This window comes from Pelophylax lessonae, assembly GCF_965119305.1.
Source record: "Pelophylax lessonae genome assembly, chromosome: 13".
NCBI lineage: Eukaryota > Metazoa > Chordata > Amphibia > Anura > Ranidae > Pelophylax > Pelophylax lessonae.
This window is the reverse complement of record NC_138780.1, coordinates 20628653-20642702: the sequence shown is the minus strand read 5'-3', so window position 1 is coordinate 20642702 and position 14050 is coordinate 20628653.

The following is a 14050-nucleotide window of genomic DNA, read 5'->3' as shown; positions in this document are numbered from 1 at the left end:
CTTCCACAACTTTTCACTCTTCACCCTACTTGGGCTATCCACATATATGTGCACACTTATTTATTCTATCTCCTTACACTTTGGTTTTGGGTCCCATCTTATTCCGTCCTATCACTTATGGCCAGGGCTTTTTTTCTCAGAGAATAGGTGCAGGAACTCCCCCTTCTAAGTTACTTAGTGTCTCCACTCTACCCATCTCTGAGCATTAACCCTTGGTTCCACCCATACCCACCTCCGAGCACCGAACCTTGGTTCCACCCCCTACCCAGCTTCTAGTACAGCCCCTTTTAGAAAATATAGAGCCAAGTATAATTTTGTAGTGGAATGTATGGAATTTGGTTATGACAACATGAAAAGCAATAAAATATAACCCCCCCACAGCCAGTAGCCACAGCCCCAGAAGCAATAGACTCCCAGCAGCAGCAAACGATCTCCCAGCAGCCAGCATCAATAGACTCTCTAGCAGCCAGAAACTGTAGACCCCTCACTAAACAGTCGATTCCTTCCAGCAACAATTAACACCCAGTATCAAAAGATCCTCCACCAGCAACAATAGATTGCCATGCAAAAATATATCCCCTCCAGCAACAATAGATCCCCCAGCAGCCAGCATCAGTAGACCCCACAGCACCCCTTGGTATGGCATACATTCAGTGCTGGAGGTGCCGGAACTGCGTTCCCCCGTGTTCCCGCTGAAAAAAAGCCCTGCTTATGGTTATTTTACAGTCATAACCTTTGATATACATTACCTATATATATATATATCTTTATAGAGCTCTAATTGCCTCCCAACTGGATTCTCTCAGACCCCTATGAAGACCCTCATACCCCTACATGGGCCTTATGCCCTAGCCTGGGCATGGGTTTTGCTCCCTCAGTTGCCATCTGGGCCTTTTGCTGGACGGCCTCGCAGCCTCACTGACAGCTAACACTCAATTGTAAGTTTTTTCTAAGTTACTTTTTCCCCCCTTGTTTTCGGATACAGTATTACTTTTATATATATATATCCCTTCCAGATATTGGGACCAAACCTGCTCCTGATGAAGTGAATTTTATTTCACGAAACGCGTTGAGCATTAGAAGGCAACTGACAACTGCAAGCTCTACTATACACTCCATCATCTGTTTCCGAAAATTATTTACGTTATATATATACATCAAATATGCTATTCTATTATTATTTTTATTTTTTATGTTCTGGATCATTATTTCAATACTTCGATTATCATGTATTGTTTCATTATAATATTCATTAATTTTCTTCATATGTGTTTTCCATTCAGATATGCTGTTGTTACCCGCTACGGATCTGTTAATAAACGCATTATGTTAATTTATCTACTTTCTTTGTGCTTACCAGCACAGGTTTATGTACCATTATATACTGGGCGCACCTCTTATAAAGTCCCAATCTTTTTGAACACTATGTGTTCTTATTTTAATACGTATGCATTTAGGGATGGAGACCTCAATTGCACGAGTCTCATTTAAAGTCCCGCCATTCCCTTTATCCCCCTTCCCCTCCCTCATTTTATTAGCTTTATGGAGATGCTGATTTCATTTTCCAGCAGGACTTGCCACCTGCCCACACTGCCAAAACTACCAATACCTGGTCACATGATCATGGTATCACTGTACTTGATTGGCCAGCAAACTCGCCTGACCTAAACCCCATAGAGAATCTGTGGGGTATTGTCAAGAGGAAGATGAGAGACACCACACCCAACAATGCAGATGAGCTGAAGGCCGCTATCAAAGCAACCTGAGCTTCCATAACACCTCAGCAGTGCCACAGGCTGATCGCCTCCATGCCACGCCGCATTGATGCAGTAATTCATGCAAAAGGAGCCCCGACCAAGTATTGAGTGCATCCTATACTGTACATGGACAGACTTCTCACTAAGCCAACATTTCTGTATTAAAAATTTTTTGTTGGTCTTATGTAATATTCTAATTTTCTGAGATACAGAATTTTGGGAATGCTTGAAATATATCACTCTGAGTGTAACGCATCTATATATAATATATGAGATTCACTTTTTGAATTGAATTACTGAAATAAATGAACTTTTTGATGATATTCTAATTTTATGAGATGCTCCTGTATAATAATGAATAGAATGAGGGCAGGTTTGCCTGGAGGGAGTCCATCCCTCCTTAACCACTTAAGGACCACCCGCCGCAGTTATACTGCGGCAGGGCGGCCCTCCTGCGCAAACCGCCGTAGGTATACGTCGGTCGCACGCCTACAGCTAGGGGGCAAGCACGCGCACCCGCCCTCACTCAGCAACTGGGACTCCGATGCACGGGGCAGGCGGCTCCGATTGCCGCCTGACACCCGTGATCATTCCCCGCTGAGGGAGAAGAACGGTCAGCTGTTGTAAACACAGCGGGCGGTCTTATGTGTGTTCTCTTAAGGCTCAATTAAAGAGCTGAAGGAGGGACTTTTTGGGGTCTGTTTATAAAACATTTGCTGCACAATTGTCAGAAGCATTTGTGCAAGCTAATCCAAATGTCGCCGTAATTTTTCCAAGCGAGAAATTCCTGCCTCATTAGCTCCATCTAGTGGCCAAAATGCAGCATAGCCTTTTTACTGAGGTATTTTAGAAAACTATACCGCATTTTGGCCACTAGAGGGAGGCAACAATACAGGCATTATTCTCTTAGCATTTTCTTCTCTCTCTTGACATTTTCTTCCAGCTTGCACCATTGTTTCTGACATTCGTGCAACAAATATTTTATAAATAGACCCCGTTATGTCTGCTTTCTAAAAATGGGATATGCAGATTGGGACATTAAATGGGACATAAAAACAAAGAGGTTTACTATGAAAAAACCTGGTCCACTATATAAATTACTGAAAATCAACCGAGCAAGATCATTTATTTTTAATTGCTTTTTAATGTGTTGTTTTTATCATTGTTTGTACAACAATAAAAATAATTAAAATTTTATTTTTGAACAACTGGATTCTTCAGCTGAATATATCTATTTAATAATTAAATGTGCAAAATTATAGGTAATTATAGGGGAAGCTTAAATGTGCAAAATTATAGTTAACCCTTTTTTTCCTTCGTTTTTTTTTTTTCTTTTTTATTTAAATTTGTGTTTTTGTAGCGCTGAATTTGAGAGCTGGGGTATAGGGATTTCTAATGTCTGCCTGCTAAAAATGGAACATAAAAGTAAAGAGGTTCACTTTTGAAAAACCTGGTCCAGCATATAAATTAATGAATAAACTATGCATTAAAATGTGCATTTTAAATATTTTTAAATGTGTGTATTTGATCATTGTTTGCACAAGAATACACTTCTTTTTTTTTTTTTTAAACCTGGTCCAGCATATACAGTATATTAGTGAATCAACCATGCAAGATAACTTTGCATTTTAATTATTTCTAAAAGTGTGTTTTCAATGTTTGCACAGAAATTAAAATATTTTTGATTTAAAAAAAAAAAAACTTGATCCAACATATGAATTACTGAATCCACCATGCAAAATAATTAGCATTAATATTAAAAGTATGTTTTCGATCATTGATTGCACAAGGACGAAAATGTTGTTAAATATATATATATATATATATATATATATATATACACATATATATATATATTTTTGTTTAAAAACCTGATCAAGCATTTACAGTATATTACTAATTTAACCATGCAAGAAAATTTTGCATTTTAATTATTTTTAAAAGTGTGTTTTTGAACATTGTTTGCACAAGAATAATTTTTTTTTTTTTTAACCTGGTCCGTCATATGCAGTATATTACTGAATCAACCATGCAAAATAATTTTGCATTTTAATTATTTTTAAAAGTGTGTTTTCAATGTTTGCATAAGAATAAAAAATATTTTTGATTTTGATTATTTTATATAAATATATTTTTGATTTTTGAAAAAAAAAAAAAAACTTGATCCAACATGTGAATTACTGCATCCACCATGTAATTTTAAAAGTGTGTTTTCGATCATTGTTTGCACAAGAATAATGTTTTTTTTTTTTTTTTTTTTTTTAAACCTGGTACAGCATATACAGTATATTACTGAATCAACCATGCAAAATAATTTTGCATTTTAATTATTTTTAAAAGTGTGTTTTCAATGTTTGCATAAGAATAAAAATATTTTTGATTTTGATTATTTTATATAAATATATTTTTAATTTTGAAAAAAAAAAAACTTGATCCAACATGTGAATTACTGCATCCACCATGTAATTTAAAAAGTGTGTTTTCGATCATTGTTTGCACAAGAATAATGTTTTTTTTTTTTTTTTTTAAACCTGGTACAGCATATACAGTATATTACTGAATCAACCATGCAAAATAATTTTGCATTTTAATGATTTTTAAAAGTGTATTTTCAATGTTTGCATAAGAATAAAAATATTTTTGATTTTGATTATTTTATATAAATATATTTTTGATTTTTGAAAAAAAAAAAAAACTTGATCCAACATGTGAATTACTGCATCCACCATGTAATTTAAAAAGTGTGTTTTCGATCATTGTTTGCACAAGAATAATTTTTTTTTTTTTTTTTTAAAACCTGGTACAGCATATTTATTACTGGGTCAACCCTGCAAGATAATTTTGCATTTCAAATATTTTTAAAAGTTTATTTTTGATCATTGTTTGCTCAAGAATAAAAAAATATATATATATTTTTTAAAAAATGTGTTCCAGCATATATATTACTGAATTAACCCTGCAAGATCATTTTGCATTTTAATTATTTTTAAAAGTGTTTTTTCGACCAATGTTTGCACACGAATAAAAATATTTTTGATTTAAAAAATAAAAACTTGGTCCAACATATGAATTACTAAATCCACCATGCAAAATAATTTAGCATTCATTTTAAAAGTGTGTTTTTGATCATTGTTTGCACAAGAATAAAAAATTTATTTTTTTTTTTAAACCTGGTCCAGCATCGATAATACTGGATCAACCCTGCATATAATTTTGCATTTTAAATATTTATAAAAGTTTGTTTTTGATCACTGTTTGCGCAAGAATACAATTTATTTTTTTTAACCTGGTCTGGCATATACAGTCTATTACTGAATCAACCATGCAAAATAATGTTGCATTTTAATTATTTTTAAAAGTGTGTTTTCGATCAATGTTTGCACAAGAATAAAAATATTTTTGATTTAAAAAATGAAAAACTTGGTCCAACATATGAATTATTGATTCCACCATGCAAAACAATTAGCATTAATTTTAAAAGTGTGTTTTCGATCATTGTTTGCACAAGAATAAAACATTTTTTTTTTTTTTTAAACCTGGTCCAGCATCGATAATACTGGATCAACCCTGCATATAATTTTGCATTTTAAATATTTTTATTTTTAACCACTTGCCGACTGCCTAACGCCGATCTACGTCGGAAGTCAGCCCCTCACAGGCAAAGTGACGTAGGGCTACGTCACTTGCTTGTGAGGGTCTAGGGAGCGAGCGCGCGCCCCCGGAGGCGCGCTCCTGCTCCCGCGTGGTCACGGACCCCCCCACGCATGTGACCGGCGGACCCGATGTCCTCCGGTCACTCTGCGATCGGCGGGGGAGAGGGAGAAAGTCAGGCGGCTTGTGTAAACAAGCTGCCTGTCATTCTCCCCTGTGTATGAAGGATGATCATACGGTTCTACTATGTAGAAACGTTGATCACTCTTCATACATCTGAAGCCACAGCCAATCACAGTAGAAAGCACGCCCCTAGGGACACACATAGCCCCTCCCTTTCAAAAAAGTTAACCCCTTCACTACCAGTGTATTTTTACAGTAACAGTGCATATGTATAGCACTGATTACTGTAGAAATGTCACTGGTAACCCCAAAAGTGTCAAAAATGTCAGTCAAGGGTCCGATCTGTCTGCCGCAATGTCGCAGTACCGCAAAAAAAATCGCAGATCGCCACCATTACGCGTTAAAAAAAAAAAAAAAAAAAATGACAAAAATCTTTCCCTTTGTTAGTAAACGCGATAACTTTTGCGCAAACCAATCAAAATACGCTTTTTGTGATTTTTTTTACCAAACATAGGTAGCAGAAAACAAATTGGCTGAAAATGTTAAAAAATTTAGATTTTTACATTTTTTTGGGGGGGAATTTCATATAAAAAAATGTAAAAAATATTGTTATTTTTGCAAAATTGACGCTCTTTTTTTGTTTATAGCGCATGATCAAAAAATCGCACAGGTGATCAAATACCACCAAAAGAAAGCTCTGTTTATGGGAAAAAAAGGACGCCAAATTCGTTTAGATACAGCGTCGCACGACCGCGCAATTGTCCGTTAAATTCACGCAGTGCCGAATCGCAAAATACCCCCTGGTCGTTTAGCAGCCAAATCCTCCGGGGCTTAAGTGGTTAAAAGTTTGTTTTTGATCACTCTTTGCACAAGAATACAATTTTTTTTTTTTTTTGGTCCAGCATATACAGTATATTAATGAATCAACCAAGCAAACTAATTTTGCATTTTATTTATTTTTTCAAAGTGTGTGTTTCAATCAATGTTTGCACAAGAATAAAAATATTTTTGATTTAAAAAAAAAAAAATTGGTCCAACATATAAATTACTGAATCCACTATGCAAAAAAAAATGTATTTTCATTTATCTTAAAAGTGTGCTTTCACTCATTGTTTGCACAAGAATAAAAATATTTCTAATTTTTTTTTTTTTTTTAATAACTTGGTCCAGCATATATTTTACTGCATCAACCCTACAAGATAATTATGCATTTTAAATTTTTTTAAAAGTGTGTTTTTGATCATTGTTTGCACAAGACTATATTTTCTTTTAAACCTGGTCCAGCATGCAAAATTATTTTGCAGTTTAAATATTCTTAAAAGTGTGTTTTCGATCAATGTTTGTACAAGAATAAAAATATTTTTGATTTAAAAAATAAAAACTTGGTCCAACATATGAATTACTGAATCCACCATGCAAAATAATTAGCATTTTCATGTATTTTAAAAGTCTGCTTTCGATCATTCTTTCCACAAGAATAAAAATATTTTTAATTTTTTTTTTTTTAAACCTGGTCCAGCATATATATTACTGAATCAACCCTGCAAGATAATTTAGCATTTTAATTATTTATTTATTTATTTATTTTTGCATTTTAATTATTTTTAAAAGTTTGTTTTTAATCACTGTGTGCTCAAGAATAAACATATTTTTAATTAATTTTTTTTTAAACCTGGTCCAGCATATATATTACTGAATCAACCCTGCAAGATAATTTAGCATTTTAATTATTTATTTATTTTTGCATTTTAATTATTTTTAAAAGTTTGTTTTTAATCACTGTGTGCTCAAGAATAAAAATATTTTTAATTATTGTTTTTTTTTTTAAACCAGGTCCAGCATATATATTACTGAATCAACCCTGCAAGATAATTTAGCATTTTAATTATTTATTTATTTTTGGATTTTAATTATTTTTAAAAGTTTGTTTTTAATCACTGTGTGCTCAAGAATAAAAATATTTTTAATTATTTTTTTTTTTTAAAACCTGGTCCAGCATATATATTACTGAATCAACCCTGCAAGATAATTTAGCATTTTAATTATTTATTTATTTTTTGCATTTTAATTATTTTTAAAAGTTTGTTTTTAATCACTGTATGCTCAAGAATAAAAATATTTTTAATTATTGTTTTTTTTTTTAACCTGGTCAAGCATATATATTACTGAATCAACCCTGCAAGATAATTTAGCATTTTAATTATTTATCTATTTATTTTTTGCATTTTAATTATTTTTAAAAGTTTGTTTTTAATCACTGTGTGCTCAAGAATAAAAATATATATATATATTTTTTAATATATATTAGTTGAACAACTGGATTCTTGAGTTAAATATTAAATAATAGAGTAATAAATGTATAAAATTATTGTCAACCCTTTTTTTTTATTAGATTTTATTTTTGTGTGTGTTTTTGAAGCGCAGAATTAAAGATCTGGGGAGGAGGGCGCACGTTGGCATCCTTGTGTGGGTGTCGGAGGATCTTGTCCCGGGCACTGGTTGTACTGACAAGGGGGCCAATCTCAAGCCGTACAGTTAAAAATGTAATGACTTCTTTTGAAGCTTTCTGCAATGGCTGTTATCAGACAAAACTTAAAGTGGCAATTTGTAGAATTTTCCCACAGCGCTCATCGACGTCTGGAGATTCTAACTCCGACTCCTCTTGTGATTCCGGCATCGTGTGGAGAGTGGATGACGAGGAGGGAAAAAAGAAATTGATGTACAAGACACAACTGTAAACTGTACAGCTGAGAAGGAAAAAAAAGTTATACAAAGAAACAGGGAGAAAAAAAAATTCCAAAAATACAAAAATATTTATTGCTTTAAAAAAAAATAAAAAATTTCAAAAAGAATTATTGCTTTTATTGCATCCTTTATATATAGAAACCAGGAGCAAAAAAAAAAAAAAAAGATTCCAAAAATATTTATTGCTTTTGTTTCATCCATTATATAAAGGAACCACAACAAAAAACAAATGCAAAAACGAAAAAAAAACCTTCCAAAAATATTTATTGCTTTTGTTTGATCCATTATATAAAGAAACCAGGAGTAAAAAAAATGTAAAAATTTCAAAAAGAATTATTCCTTTATATTGGATCCTTTATATAAAGAAACCAGGAGCAAAAAAAAAAAAAAAAATTCCAAAAATATTTATTGCTTTTGTTTCATCCATTATATAAAGGAACCACAAAAAAAAAAAAGCAAAAACAAAAAAAAAACCTTCCAAAAATATTTATTGCTTTTGTTTATCCATTATATAAAGAAACCAGAAGCATAAAAATAAATAAATAAAAAAATTTCAAAAATATTTATTGCTTTTTTTTTATTCTTTACTGTATATATAGAGGAACCAGGAGCAAAAAAAATATTTATTGCTTTTATTTGATCTAATATATAAAGGAATCCTGGTTCTTTTATATACAGTAAAGAACAGGAGCAAAAAATAAATACAATTAAAAAAATTAAAAAAAAAAACAAAATAACCTTTGCAACCTTCCAAAAATATTTATTGCTTTTATTTAATTATTTACTGTATATATATATATATATATATATATATATATATATATATAGAGGAACCAGGAGCAAAAAAAAATATGTATTGCTTTTATTTGATCTAATATATAAAGGAATCCTGGTTCTTTTATATACAGTAAAGAACGGGAGCAAAAAAAAAAAACAAAAAATACAAAAACAAAGTAACCTTTCCAACCTTCCAAAAATATTTAAATTTATATATATATATATATATATATATATATATATATAAAGAAACCAGGAGCAAATAAATAAATAAATAAATACATTTAAAAATATGTATTGCTTTTATTTGATCTAATATATAAAGGAACCTTTACATATTAGATCAAATAAAAGCAAAAAATATTTTTGTTTTTTTTTTTTTTTTTTTTTGCTCCTGGTTCTTTTATATACAGTAAAGAACAGAAGCAAAAAAAAGAAAAAAAAATTAGCCTTTCCAACCTTCCAAAAATGTTTATATTTTTATATATATAAATAAAGGAACCAGGAGCAAAAAAAAAAATGTCAAAATATGTATTGCTTTTATTTGATTCTTTACTGTATATAGAGGAACCAGGAGCAAAAAAAATATTTATTGCTTTTATTTGATCTAATATATAAAGGAATCCTGATTCTTTTATATACAGTAAAGAACAGGAGCAAAAAATAAATACAATTAAAAAAATTAAAAAAAACAAAATAACCTTTGCAACCTTCCAAAAATATTTATTGCTTTTATTTAATTATTTACTGTATATATATATATATATATATAGAGAGAGAGAGAGGAACCAGGAGCAAAAAAAAATATGTATTGCTTTTATTTGATCTAATATATAAAGGAATCCTGGTTCTTTTATATACAGTAAAGAACGGGAGCAAAAAAAAAAAACAAAAAATACAAAAACAAAGTAACCTTTCCAACCTTCCAAAAATATTTAAATTTATATATATATATATATATATATATATATATATATATAAAGAAACCAGGAGCAAATAAATAAATAAATAAATACATTTAAAAATATGTATAGCTTTTATTTGATCTAATATATAAAGGAACATTTACATATTAGATCAAATAAAAGAAAAAAAATATTTTTGGATTTTTGTTTTTTGTTCCTGGTTCTTTTATATACAGTAAAGAACAGAAGCAAAAAAAAACAAAAAAAAGTAACCTTTCCAACCTTCCAAAAATGTTTATATTTTTATATATATAAATAAAGGAACCAGGAGCAAAAAAAATGTCAAAATATGTATTGCTTTTATTTGATTCTTTACTGTATATAGAGGAGCAAAAAAAAATCCAAAAAAATGTATATATTAGATCAAATAAAAGCAAAAAATATTTTTGGATTTTTTTTTTTTTTTTTGCTCCTGGTTCTTTTATATACAGTAACATTGTAAAGAACAGGAGCAAAAAACAAAGTAAACTTTCCAACCTTCCAAAAATACTTCTTGCTTTTATATGATTCTTTACTGTATATAAAAGAACCGGGAGGAACAAAAAAAAATCCAAAAATATTTATTGCTTTTATTTGATCCAATATATAAAGAAACCAGGGGCAAAAAAAAAAATTCAAAAAATATGTATTGCTTTTTTTTATACTTTACTGTATATAAAAAAAATTCCACAAATATTTATTGCTTTCGTTTCATCCATTATATGAAGGAACCACGACCAAAAAAAGCAAAAACAAAATAAAACCTTCAAAAAATATTTATTGCTTTTGTTTGATCCATTCATTAAAGGAATCAGGAGCAAAAGAAAGAAATCTAAAATATGTATTGCTTTTATTTGATTCTTTACTGAAAATAAAAAATCAGGAGGAGCAAAAAAAAAAAAAAAAAATTCCAAAAATATTTATTGCTTTCGTTTCATCCATTATATAAAGGAACCACAACCAAAAAAAAACTAAAAACAAAAAACCTTCCAAAAATATTTATTGCTTTTGTTTGATCCATTATATAAAGAAACCAGGAGCAAAACAAAATCCAAAAATATTTATTGCTTTTATTTGATCCAATATATAAAGGAACCTTTATATATTAGATCAAAATAAGCAAAAAATATTTTTGGATTAAAAAAAAAAAACAAAGTAACCTTTCCAACCTTCCAAAAAATATTTATTGCTTTTATTTGATTCTTTACTGTATATAAAAGAACTAGGAGCAAAAAAAAAAATAAAATCCAAAAATACTACCAGGAGCAAAAAAATAAAAAAAATTCCAGAAATATTGATTGCTTTTGCTTGATCCATTATATAAAGGGATCAAGACCAGAAAAAACCCTTCCAAAAATATGTATTGCTTTTGTTTGATCCATAAATAAAAGAAAAAGGAGCAAAAATATAAATAAATAAACAAAACTCCCAAAAATATGTATTGCTTTTGCTTGACCAAAAACTGTTTGGAAGTATAAGCCCCCGTTCACATAGGGGCGAGGCTACTTCGCACCGCGACCTCCGAGGTCGCGGTGCGAGCAGCGCGCCGCTACCTCGGAGCGGCTGCCACGGACTTCATAACATTGAAGTCTATGGCGGTCGCCTCCGGGTCGCCCCAAAGAAGCTCCGGACCCTTTTTCTAGGTCGGAGCAACTTGTGTCGCTCCTATTAGAACGGGTCCGCAGCTTCCCAATGGGAGGCGACCTGCGGCGACCTGTGAGGCGACCAGGTCGCCTCACAGGTCGCCCTAGTGTGAACCGGCACTTATCGAAATCCAAAAATATTTTTTTTTTTTTATTCTATATAAAAAAAAACAGGAGCAAAATTAAAAAAAAAACCTTTCCAACCTTCCAAAAAAAAAAAAATTCCAGAAATATTGATTGCTTGATCCATTATATAAAGGAACTAGGAGCAAAACAAAATTTTTTAAGAAAATATTTATTGTTTTTTTTGGATTCTTTATATAAAAGAACCGCGAGGAAAAAAAATTCCAAATATTTATCGCTTTTTTTATCTATTATTTAAAGGAACAAGGAGCAAAAAAATAAAAATAAAAAAACTCCCCAAATGATGTATTGACCAAAAACTGTTTGGAAGTATTGTTGAAATTCTAAAAATTAGAGCGAACGTCTTTCTGAGTACATAATACCGATTTCCCAAATAATTGTCAGATGGACCAATTTAAAGTTGAACTCTAAGACAAAAATAAAAGACACAAATTATTTCAGATCTCCATTTATTTTTTTACATCACCCAGTGGGTTTATATAAGAAAAAAAACTTGCCTTAACCTCCCTGGCGGTATGATTCTGTCAGGAATTCTGTTCCAAAAGCGGTACAATTCTTTTCATGGAAATTTGGCGTTATGTATTATAGGCCTACAATTCTTAGTAATTACTGACTTAAACCTGACCAAAATAAGACTCTAGTAGACATCCCAGATGTGATAAATTTGAAACACAAACAAGTGAATTATAATTGAATCAATAATATTATTTTATTATTTAATATATAATATATATAATAAAATTATATTATTGATTAGATTATAATTCATGCGCTATATATTATATATATATGTGTGTATATATATATATGTGTGTGTGTGTGTGTGTGTGTGTATATATATATATATATATATATATATATATATATATATTTGCATATATATATATTTGCATATATATATATATATATATATATATATATATATATGCATATATATATATATATGCATATATATATATATATGCATATATATATATATATATATATATATATATATATATATATATATATGCATATATATATATAATATAAAATGTGTTATGTGTTTTGTGCAACGTTTTTTTTTTTTTTTTTTTTTGAATTTCCCTCCCTAGTTCCGCTCCCATGCAGCATTGCTGCTGCAGGGAACGGAACTAGGAAGTCCTCCTACCGACAGACGAGCGGCGGAGATCTCGCTGGCGGTCACAGCAATGAGAGCTCATCGCTGGATCGCCAGGATAAGGTAAGAGAAGCTCCGCTGCGCTGTCTGCACGCTCTGCCCATTGACCCCGAGCGTGACTCGGGGATACCGCTAATAGCAGAAAATTCCTACCCCGAGTCACGCTCGGGTTTACCGCTAAGGCGGTTAAAGATGTCTTAAGCACGAACGATCGTCACATCGTTTGTAATATTATTATCTCCTATGAGCGTCAGCGCCATCTAGTGGTCGTAATAAAAAAAATTGCCTTGTGTCCAATTTTAAATTGGTCCATCTGACAATTATAAAAAAATAAATGGAGATCTGAAATAATTTGTGTACATCTCATGCACAAACAATTGCCACATCGTCTGTAATATGATTATTTCATATCAGCGCCATCTAGTGGCCACATGAAAGAATTTGCCTTGTGGACACCTCCTGCACAAACAATTGCCACATCATCTGTAATATGATTATTTCATATCAGCGCCATCTAGTGGCCATATGAAAAAATTTGCCTTGTGGACATCTCAAGCACCAACGATCGCCACCTCCTCTGTAATATGATTATTTCATATGATTATCAGCGCCAGCGCCATCTAGTGGCCATCTACAGAAAATTTGCCTTGCAGATGTTGTAAGCATGACTGATCGCCATATCGTCTGTAATATGATTATCTCCTATGATCGTCAACGCCATCTACTGGCCATAAAGCAATATATATTTTTTTTTTATTGAGGTATTAAACGAAAATGCTGCAATATGGAAACTAGATGGAGCTGACAATCATAGGAGATAATCAGATTAAAAAGAATATCACTCTTTGTGCCTGTGTGAATGCATGGCAAGTTTTTATATGTGGACCCCAAAGTATTTTTTTTTTTCTTTTTATAAACAGGCAAAACTTTTTTCTCATTTATAACCCCTGTGGGGTTTTTTTTTTTTCCATCTGTGTCCCATTAGGGAGAGTTCCCCTTACTTCCTGTCCCACAGCCAGAATAGGAAGTGAGAGGATATCCCGCCAAGGTGAGGGAGTCCCGGTGTTACCAGAACTGGTGTCCCCAATGAAAGCTTTCTCCTCTATT